This window comes from Bombina bombina, chromosome 3 (assembly GCF_027579735.1).
Source record: "Bombina bombina isolate aBomBom1 chromosome 3, aBomBom1.pri, whole genome shotgun sequence".
NCBI classification, from domain to species: Eukaryota; Metazoa; Chordata; class Amphibia; order Anura; family Bombinatoridae; genus Bombina; species Bombina bombina.
The window spans coordinates 1,167,372,989-1,167,384,424 of record NC_069501.1 but is presented as its reverse complement, the minus strand read 5'-3'; positions in this window follow the sequence as shown (position 1 = coordinate 1,167,384,424).

Below are 11,436 nucleotides of genomic sequence, written 5' to 3'. Positions count from 1 at the left end.
CGGCACCGGAGGGATGGGGAAAGTGAAAGTTAGGTATCGCCAGCAAGAGCAAGAAACAACCTGAGTAGATGTCATAGAGCAATAAGAGGAGTTGGGCTGCTGCAGGGAGCCCTGTGCTATGGGCAGCGACTGATGCTATTACTGTTCAGGCTGCGTACTGGACCAGATATGGTTGCCTTGGTTGCACTTAGTACAGTGATGCAAAAAGGCTGACTGTAATGGCATGTAGGCATGACTTGGCCTTGCGTGTGCTTCTGACAGGCTTAGTGGGGACTGTAAAGTGACTGAGTGTGGCATTTTTTAGTGTCAGACATGCCTTGGCCCTTCTCAGAGTCCATTTAGAAGACCGCATACAGGTACCTGCTGCAGAGGTACCTGGGACACTTCTTGTAGGAGAAACTGAGTCTTGAGCAGTTCACACTGGACTTGTACCTTGGGACTGGCTCTCTGTCAAAGGTCCCCTTGGATAAATGGGTATTTAGTTCTCATAGATGTTGAAATTAACACACTTGGGGTATTTCTTTAATAAACATGGTGTTTTATAATATATTACAAGACCTCTTTAATCTGCCAGGACCTAAACCTGACATTGGCAGACTATGTTATGTGCATGATGCTCATGTGCTAGGTGCTGGATGACTGTGTGTCTGACAGTGCCAGACCCCTATATCTAAAGTTGGCTGACCGCGTGTCAGGTGCTGGCTGAACGTGCTGGCTGAAAAATGGATGGGGGGTATAAGCATGGGAGGGAGGGTATGAGAATGAAAGGAGAGAATGAATATGAAGGGGGAGTATGGAAGGAGCAGGGGAGTGAGCATGGAAGGGACAGTAAACATGGAAGGGGGAGTATGAGAATGGAAAGGGGGAGCATGAGTATGAAGGGGGAGTATGGAAGGGACAGGGGAGTGAGCATGGAAGTGGGGGGAGTATGGAAGGGGCAGGGGAGTGAGCATGGAAGAGGGGGGTATGAGTATGATTTATTATCAGTAAATGTTTGATTTGTATACCAATTTTATATGCCCGGGGTCACGTAAAAATGTCTCGCACGAAAGGGGGTCATGAGTGGAAAAAGTTTAAGAAGCCCTGCTCTAAGATATACAGCATTTCTATGCACTTCTGTGTCCCTTTAAATCTGTCTTCTGTTGTAATAGGAAAATCCAATAGCATACATTTTGTTACATACAATTTCCTTCTAGATGTTGCATTTTTCCTATATTTTGTTTATTTTCATGTTGTTGTGCCTATGTAAAATGAGTTGCAGTCTAAAACCTAACATGACTTTCATGTTTTCTTTTTGAGATGCATGTTCTGAAGTCAACAAATTTCACACAGGAACACCCATGGTTTGATATATTTTACTCATGTCCACAGGAAAGCCAAAAAAATAATAACAAATATATATAGATTTTAATCAACCGTGTTTTCAACAAAAAAATGTTGCCAACCAGGTGGAATTATGAAGTAGCCAGGTGGAGGAAGTGTAACATTTTACTTTATAACAATTTCTGTTGTTTATAAAGCATACTTAAGCTATCCAAAGCACAACTTAATTGCATAATTTAACTCAAATTAATTTAATGATTATTAGTGCAACAATCATTTAAAATATTAATATTAGCTCTTTTAAATTTATATTGGTTTAAATTTTAGCCAGGTGGTAAGTAAAATCAACCCGGTAGTGTACTTAAAGGGACATTGCACCCAACTTTTTCTTCTCATGATTCAGATAGAGAATACAATTTTAAACAACTTTCTAATTTACTTATTTTATCTAATTTGCTTTATTCTCTTGATATTCTTTCCTGAAAAGCATATCTAGATAGGCTCAGTAGCTACTGATTGGTGGCTGTACATAGATGCCTTGTGTGATTGGCTGACCCATGTGCATTGCTATTTATTCAACAAATGATATCTAAAGAATGAAGCAAATTAGATAATAGAAGTAAACTGGACTGTTGTTTAAAATTGTATTCTCTGTCTGAATTATGTAAAAAAATTATGGGGTTTAATGTCCCTTTAACGGACAAATTACAAGTGGCGTGCTATTTAAGTCTCCCGTCCAAGCATTAACTGTGATAGAAGTAAGCTTTAAGCTTTTTGCGCACGTCAGGTTGCGCTCGTATTATGAGTTAAAAGTAAACTGTTTTCACTCTCGTGTGAAAAGCCGAACTTAGAATTTCACGCGTGCAATAAAATATATTCCCCCATAGAACTCAATAGAGCAAAGTGAAAAAACCCTACTCGTGCACAAACACGATCCCATATTCTCAAGTGGGCTAACCCGACATGAAAATATTAATATTTCACATTCAAATGTTCTTCACATAGCAGAATATGTTCTATTTACTCATAAATACATATTTCTACATATATCTGATGGTATTTTGTTACAATATATATCTATACCTAAATATATATATATATATACAGATATATATTTGCATACAAAGAGAGAAGCGCTCTACCAGGAACGAACAACAGCTCAGTGGCTTGTTCTATGGCGATTTACCACCCGGAGGCAGCCTCTTTTAGACCAGTGTTCTTTTCACAGAAGAAAACTTTCCCGAAGTATATCAGTCTGATCCCGCCAAGTAAGGTCAGTCCAGCCCCGAAATACCAGGCAATTCTCCTCTGAACAAGGAACATGACAACCCCAGACGATCGTTTCAGCCTCCTATGGGCCTCGTCAGTGAGGTGCAGCCACATTCCTCTAAGCACACTGGGCAAGGAGTCCACGTCTGGTTTCCCCCATCACCCATAGGGAGACTTCCCCAGGGTCATAATAATTTGCATACAAAGAGAGAAGCGCTCTACCAGGAACGAACAACAGCTCAGTGGCTTGTTCTATGGCGATTTACCACCCGGAGGCAGCCTCTTTTAGACCAGTGTTCTTTTCACAGAAGAAAACTTTCCCGAAGTATATCAGTCTGATCCCGCCAAGTAAGGTCAGTCCAGCCCCGAAATACCAGGCAATTCTCCTCTGAACAAGGAACATGACAACCCCAGACGATCGTTTCGGCCTCCTATGGGCCTCGTCAGTGAGGTGCAGCCACATTCCTCTAAGCACACTGGGCAAGGAGTCCACGTCTGGTTTCCCCCATCACCCATAGGGAGACTTCCCCAGGGTCATAATAATTTGCATACAAAGAGAGAAGCGCTCTACCAGGAACGAACAACAGCTCAGTGGCTTGTTCTATGGCGATTTACCACCCGGAGGCAGCCTCTTTTAGACCAGTGTTCTTTTCACAGAAGAAAACTTTCCCGAAGTATATCAGTCTGATCCCGCCAAGTAAGGTCAGTCCACCCCCGAAATACCAGGCAATTCTCCTCTGAACAAGGAACATGACAACCCCAGACGATCGTTTCGGCCTCCTATGGGCCTCGTCAGTGAGGTGCAGCCACATTCCTCTAAGCACACTGGGCAAGGAGTCCACGTCTGGTTTCCCCCATCACCCATAGGGAGACTTCCCCAGGGTCATAATAATTTGCATACAAAGAGAGAAGCGCTCTACCAGGAACGAACAACAGCTCAGTGGCTTGTTCTATGGCGATTTACCACCCGGAGGCAGCCTCTTTTAGACCAGTGTTCTTTTCACAGAAGAAAACTTTCCCGAAGTATATCAGTCTGATCCCGCCAAGTAAGGTCAGTCCAGCCCCGAAATACCAGGCAATTCTCCTCTGAACAAGGAACATGACAACCCCAGACGATCGTTTCGGCCTTCTATGGGCCTCATCAGTGAGGTGCAGCCACATTCCTCTAAGCACACTGGGCAAGGAGTCCACGTCTGGTTTCCCCCATCACCCATAGGGAGACTTCCCCAGGGTCATAATAATTTGCATAAAAAGAGAGAAGCGCTCTACCAGGAACGAACAACAGCTCAGTGGCTTGTTCTATGGCGATTTACCACCCGGAGGCAGCCTCTTTTAGACCAGTGTTCTTTTCACAGAAGAAAACTTTCCCGAAGTAAATCAGTTGTTACAATATATATCTATACCTAAATATATATATATATATACAGATATATATATATATATATATATATATATATATATATATAGTAATATATAGTAATATCTGTTTATAAATACAAAGAACATATTCTACTATGTGCAGAACATTGGCATGTGAAATATTTACAGTAAATACACAGTTAAAACCTTTATTAAATATGAATATTACATAAATATGCTATTGCAAAGGGCTCCTATAAATGTCTATGTGTACATATGTACTGTATGTATGTGTTTATATGTATATAAATATATATATATGTATATACATAAATATATATGTACATACATATTAAATATATATATATACTGTGTGTGTGTATATATATATATAGTTACATATATATCTTTAGATATGTATATGTATGTATCTCAATGTTAAAGCCATTTGCCTGCTTTTTTTTCTAAAACCTGAGACCTCATATTTTAGACTTTATAACTTTTGTGTGCAGTATTTTTTTTTTTTAATAATATTTATTAGATGGTGGTATTATGAGTGTAACTGTATTTCTCCAACATTGGTGTGTCCGGTCCACGGCGTCATCCTTACTTGTGGGATATTCTCTTCCCCAACAGGAAATGGCAAAGAGTCCCAGCAAAGCTGGTCACATGATCCCTCCTAGGCTCCGCCCACCCCAGTCATTCTCTTTGCCGTTGCACAGGCAACATCTCCACGGAGATGGTTAAGAGTTTTTTTGGTGTTTAAATGTAGTTTTTATTCTTCTATCAAGTGTTTGTTATTTTAAAATAGTGCTGGTATGTACTATTTACTCTGAAACAGAAAAAGGATGAAGATTTCTGTTTGTAAGAGGAAGATGATTTTAGCAGACAGTTACTAAAATCGATTGCTGTTTCCACACAGGACTGTTGAGATGAAGTAACTTCAGTTGGGGGAAACAGTTAGCAAACCTTTCTGCTTAAGGTATGACTAGCCATATTTCTAACAAGACCATGTAATGCTGGAAGGCTGTCATTTCCCCTCATGGGGACCGGTAAGCCATTTTCTTAGTTAAACATAAAAGAATAAAGGGCTTCAAAAAGGGCTTAAAAAACTGGTAGACATTTTTCTGGGCTAAAACGATTGCTTTACTAGGCATATTATGCAGATTCTAACTAATAATGGTTATTATAATCTTGGGGATTGTTTAGAAAAACGTCAGGCACTGTGTTGGACACCTTTTTCAGATGGGGGCCTTTTCTAGTTATAGACAGAGCCTCATTTTCGCGCCACTAATGCGCAGTTGTTTTTGGAGAGCAAGGCATGCAGATGCATGTGTGAGGAGCTAAGGATCACTGAAAAAGCTTATAGAAGGCATCTTTTGGTATTGTATTCCCCTCTGGGCTTGGTTGGGTCTCAGCAAAGCATATAGCTGGGACTGTATAGGGGTTAAATGTAAAAACGGCTCCGGTTCCGTTATTTTAAGGGTTAAAGCTCTGAAATGTGGTGTGCAATACTTTTAATGCTTTAAGACACTGTGGTGAAATTTTGGTGAATTTTGAACAATTCCTTCATACTTTTTCACATATTCAGTAATAAAGTGTTTTCAGTTTGAAATTTAAAGTGACAGTAACGGTTTTATTTTAAAACGTTTTTTGTGCTTTGTTGACAAGTTTAAGCCTGTTTAACATGTCTGTACCATCAAATAAGCTATGTTCTATATGTATGAAAGCCAATGTGTCTCCCCATTTAAATTTATGTGATAATTGTGCCATAGTGTCCAAACATAGTAAGGACAGTAATGCCACAGATAATGATATTGCCCAAGATGATTCCTCAAATGAGGGGAGTAAACATGATACTACATCATCCCCTACTGTGTCTACACCAGTTATGCCCACACAGGAGGCCCCTAGTACATCTAGTGCGCCAATACTTATTACCATGCAACAATTAACGGCTGTAATGGATAACTCTATAGCAAATCTTTTATCCAAAATGCCTACTTATCAGAGAAAGCGCGATTGCTCTGTTTTAAACACTGAAGAGCAAGAGGACGCTGATGATAATTGTTCTGTCATACCCTCACACCAATCTGAAGGGGCCATGAGGGAGGTTTTGTCTGAGGGAGAAATTTCAGATTCAGGAAAGATTTCTCATCAAGCTGAACCTGATGTTGTGACATTTAAATTTAAATTAGAACATCTCCGCGCACTGCTTAAGGAGGTATTATCTACTCTGGATGATTGTGACAATTTGGTCATTCCAGAGAAGTTATGTAAGATGGACAAGTTCCTAGAGGTTCCGGTGCCCCCCGACGCTTTTCCTATACCCAAGCGGGTGGCGGACATAGTAAATAAAGAGTGGGAAAGGCCCGGCATACCTTTTGTCCCCCCCCCCTATATTTAAGAAATTATTTCCTATAGTCGACCCCAGAAAGGACTTATGGCAGACAGTCCCCAAGGTCGAGGGGGCGGTTTCTACTCTAAACAAACGCACTACTATTCCTATCGAAGATAGTTGTGCTTTCAGAGATCCTATGGATAAAAAATTAGAGGGTTTGCTTAAAAAGATTTTTGTTCAGCAAGGTTACCTTCTACAACCAATTTCATGCATTGTTCCTGTCACTACTGCAGCGTGTTTCTGGTTCGAGGAACTAGAAAAGTCGCTCAATAAAGAATCTTCGTATGAGGAGGTTATGGACAGAGTTCAAGCACTTAAATTGGCTAACTCTTTTATTTTAGATGCCGCTTTGCAATTAGCTAGATTAGCGGCGAAAAATTCAGGGTTTGCTATCGTGGCGCGCAGAGCGCTTTGGCTAAAGTCTTGGTCAGCGGATGTGTCTTCCAAGACAAAATTGCTTAACATTCCTTTCAAGGGTAAAACATTATTTGGACCTGATTTGAAAGAGATTATTTCAGACATCACTGGGGGAAAGGGCCACGCCCTCCCACAGGATAGGTCTTTTAAGGCTAAAAATAAGCCTAATTTTCGTCCCTTTCGCAGAAACGGACCAGCCTCTAATTCTACATCCTCTAAGCAAGAGGGTAATACTTCACAACCCAAACCAGCCTGGAAACCAAAGCAAGGCTGGAACAAGGGTAAGCAGGCCAAGAAGCCTACCACTTCTACCAAAACAGCATGAAGGGATAGCCCCCGATCCGGGACCGGATCTGGTGGGGGGCAGACTTTCTCTCTTTGCTCAGGCTTGGGCAAGAGATGTTCAGGATCCTTGGGCGCTAGAAATAGTTTCTCAAGGTTATCTCCTGGAATTCAAGGAACTACCCCCAAGGGGAAGGTTCCACAGGTCTCAATTATCTTCAAACCAAATAAAAAGACAGGCATTCTTACATTGTGTAGAAGACCTGTTAAAGATGGGAGTGATTCATCCAGTTCCAATAAGAGAACAAGGGATGGGTTTTTATTCCAATCTGTTCATAGTTCCCAAAAAAGAGGGAACATTCAGACCAATTTTGGATCTCAAGATCCTAAACAAATTTCTCAGGGTACCATCGTTCAAAATGGAAACTATTCGAACGATCCTACCTACTATCCAGGAAAATCAATTTATGACTACCATGGATTTAAAGGATGCGTACCTACATATTCCTATCCACAAGGAACATCATCAGTTCCTAAGGTTTGCTTTTCTGGACAAGCATTACCAGTTTGTGGCACTTCCATTCGGATTAGCCACTGCTCCAAGGATTTTCACAAAGGTACTAGGGTCCCTTCTAGCGGTTCTAAGACCAAGGGGCATTGCAGTAGTACCTTACTTGGATGACATCCTGATTCAAGCGTCGTCTCTGTCAAAAGCAAAGGCTCATAAGGCTCACGGATGGAAGGTGAACAAAGAAAAAAGTTCTCTGTCCCCGTCAACAAGAGTTCCCTTCTTGGGAACAATAATAGATTCCTTAGAAATGAGGATTTTTCTGACAGAGGTCAGAAAATCAAAAATTCTAAGCTCTTGTCAAGTACTTCATTCTGTTCTTCGTCCTTCCATAGCGCAGTGCATGGAAGTAATAGGATTGATGGTTGCAACAATGGACATAGTTCCTTTTGCACAAATTCATCTAAGACCATTACAACTGTGCATGCTCAGACAGTGGAATGGGGATTATACAGACTTGTCTCCGACGATTCAAGTAGATCAAAAGACCAGAGATTCACTCCGTTGGTGGCTGACCCTGGACAATCTGTCACAGGGAATGAGCTTCCGCAGACCAGAGTGAGTCATTGTCACGACCGACGCCAGCCTGGTGGGCTGGGGCGCGGTCTGGGAACCCCTGAAAGCTCAGGGTCTATGGTCTCGGGAAGAATCTCTTCTCCCGATAAACATTCTGGAACTGAGAGCGATATTCAATGCTCTCAAAGCTTGGCCTCAACTAGCAAAGGCCAAATTCATAAGGTTTCAATCAGACAACATGACGACTGTTGCATATATCAATCATCAGGGGGGAACAAGGAGTTCCCTGGCGATGGAAGAAGTGACCAAAATAATTCAATGGGCGGAGGATCACTCCTGCCACTTGTCTGCGATCCACATCCCAGGAGTGGAAAATTGGGAAGCGGATTTTCTGAGTGGTCAGACATTCCATCCGGGGGAGTGGGAACTCCATCCGGAAATCTTTGCCCAAATAACTCAATTATGGGGCATTCCAGACATGGATCTGATGGCGTCTCGTCAGAACTTCAAGGTTCCTTGCTACGGGTCCAGATCCAGGGATCCCAAGGCGACTCTAGTAGATGCACTAGTAGCACCTTGGACCTTCAACCTAGCTTATGTATTCCCACCGTTTCCTCTCATTCCCAGGCTGGTAGCCAGGATCAATCAGGAGAGGGCTTCGGTGATCTTGATAGCTCCTGCGTGGCCACGCAGGACTTGGTATGCAGACCTGGTGAATATGTCATCGGCTCCACCATGGAAGCTACCTTTGAGACAGGACCTTCTTGTTCAAGGTCCATTCGAACATCCGAATCTGGTTTCCCTCCAGCTGACGGCTTGGAGATTGAACGCTTGATTTTATCAAAGCGTGGGTTTTCAGATTCTGTAATAGATACTCTGATTCAGGCTAGAAAGCCTGTAACTAGAAAAATTTACCATAAAATATGGAAAAAATATATCTGTTGGTGTGAATCCAAAGGATTGCCATGGAACAAGATAAAGATTCCTAAGATTCTATCCTTTCTACAAGAAGGTTTGGAGAAAGGATTATCTGCAAGTTCTCTAAAGGGACAGATTTCTGCTTTATCTGTCTTACTACACAAACGACTGGCAGCTATGCCAGATGTTCAAGCATTTGTTCAGGCTCTGGTTAGGATCAAGCCTGTTTACAGACCTTTGACTCCTCCCTGGAGTTTAAATCTAGTTCTTTCAGTTCTTCAAGGGGTTCCGTTTGAACCCTTACATTCCGTAGATATTAAGTTACTATCTTGGAAAGTTTTGTTTTTGGTTGCAATCTCTTCTGCTAGAAGAGTTTCAGAGTTATCTGCTCTGCAGTGTTCTCCTCCTTATCTGGTGTTCCATGCAGATAAGGTGTTTTTGCGTACTAAGCCTGGTTTCTTCCTAAAGTTGTTTCTAACAAAAATATTAACCAGGAGATAGTTGTACCTTCTTTGTGTCCGAATCCAGTTTCAAAGAAGGAGCGTTTGTTACACAATTTGGACGTTGTCCGTGCTCTAAAATTCTATTTAGAGGCTACTAAAGATTTCAGACAAACATCATCCTTGTTTGTTGTTTATTCTGGTAAAAGGAGAGGTCAAAAAGCGACTTCTACCTCTCTTTCCTTTTGGCTTAAAAACATTATCCGTTTGGCTTATGAGACTGCCGGACGGCAGCCTCCTGAACGAATCACAGCTCACTCTACTAGGGCTGTGGCTTCCACATGGGCCTTCAAGAACGAGGCTTCTGTTGACCAGATATGTAAGGCAGCGACTTGGTCTTCACTGCACACTTTTGCCAAATTTTACAAATTTGATACTTTTGCTTCTTCGGAGGCTATTTTTGGGAGAAAGGTTTTGCAAGCTGTGGTGCCTTCCGTTTAGGTGACCTGATTTGCTCCCTCCCTTCATCCGTGTCCTAAAGCTTTGGTATTGGTTCCCACAAGTAAGGATGACGCCGTGGACCGGACACACCAATGTTGGAGAAAATAGAATTTATGCTTACCTGATAAATTACTTTCTCCAACGGTGTGTCCGGTCCACGGCCCGCCCTGGTTTTTTTTTAATCAGGTCTGATGAATTATTTTCTCTAACTACAGTCACCACGGTATCATATGATTTCTCCTATATATATTTCCTCCTGTCCGTCGGTCGAATGACTGGGGTGGGCGGAGCCTAGGAGGGATCATGTGACCAGCTTTGCTGGGACTCTTTGCCATTTCCTGTTGGGGAAGAGAATATCCCACAAGTAAGGATGACGCTGTGGACCGGACACACCGTTGGAGAAAGTAATTTATCAGGTAAGCATAAATTCTGTTTTTGTAATGTATTTTTATGTGTTTTGTGACTTTTTTGTTTCATGAAGCAGTTAACCAAAACTCAGAGGTCTTTAATTGTGCTCAATTGTAATATGAGCGGAAAACTGACGTGCACAAACAGCCACAATAAACCTCTTGTCGCTTGCGTGTAATATATACTTATATAATTCAGTAGATTTTACATTGGTGCACTGCACAAATAACAAATGCCACAAAAGTTTTCACTGTATATAAAAGACATTGTGCGGTGTCCAAATATGAGAATATATATATTTTTTATGTTCAAAAACTGTATGGGATGCACAGGATGCAGCTTATTTGAATTTTGGAAGGATTACAGCATTATATCTTGTCATCTTTTTATCCATATTGAAAACCTATGTGGGGTTATACCACAGATAGTTTAGTTTCTAGGACATTCCAGTCAAAACTAAAATGCACATAAGTGCTTTTCAAGTTTGAACAGAAGCATTTTTGCAACATGTTTGTATTAGCATCATTGCTTCTACCATTTCAGACATAGATTTTTTTTCCAGGTATTAATCCTGTTGTCATTATTTAATTATTTTTTTAAACCATAGAGGTTGCCATTATCAGTGTATTCACCTAACAATTTGTGCTAAAATTATTGTTATACAATATTAGTTATTTTTTGTTCTATTTTAAAATCACTGCTGGGATGGTTAAAAAGATCAAATGAAAAAATATGTAATTGACCAACCAATGGTACTATGGATTTAATTTTTGTAACTTGTGGTTTGCATATTTATATGAGAGAGATCAGTTGACTACTGAAAAGTGTTCTGTGTCTGCATCACTTTTATATCTATGAATAATTGTAGAACCCTCCAGTAAGGCTTTACAGTTGGACCTTACAGTTAGTATAAAATTAAGTGTGCTGCTTGCCGTTTCAGTGTATACTTTGTTTCCATAATGGCACAATAAACAATACTATTTTATTTTTTATCTACCTGAATTGCTGTTTCATTCGGCTGAGTGCGGCTGTTG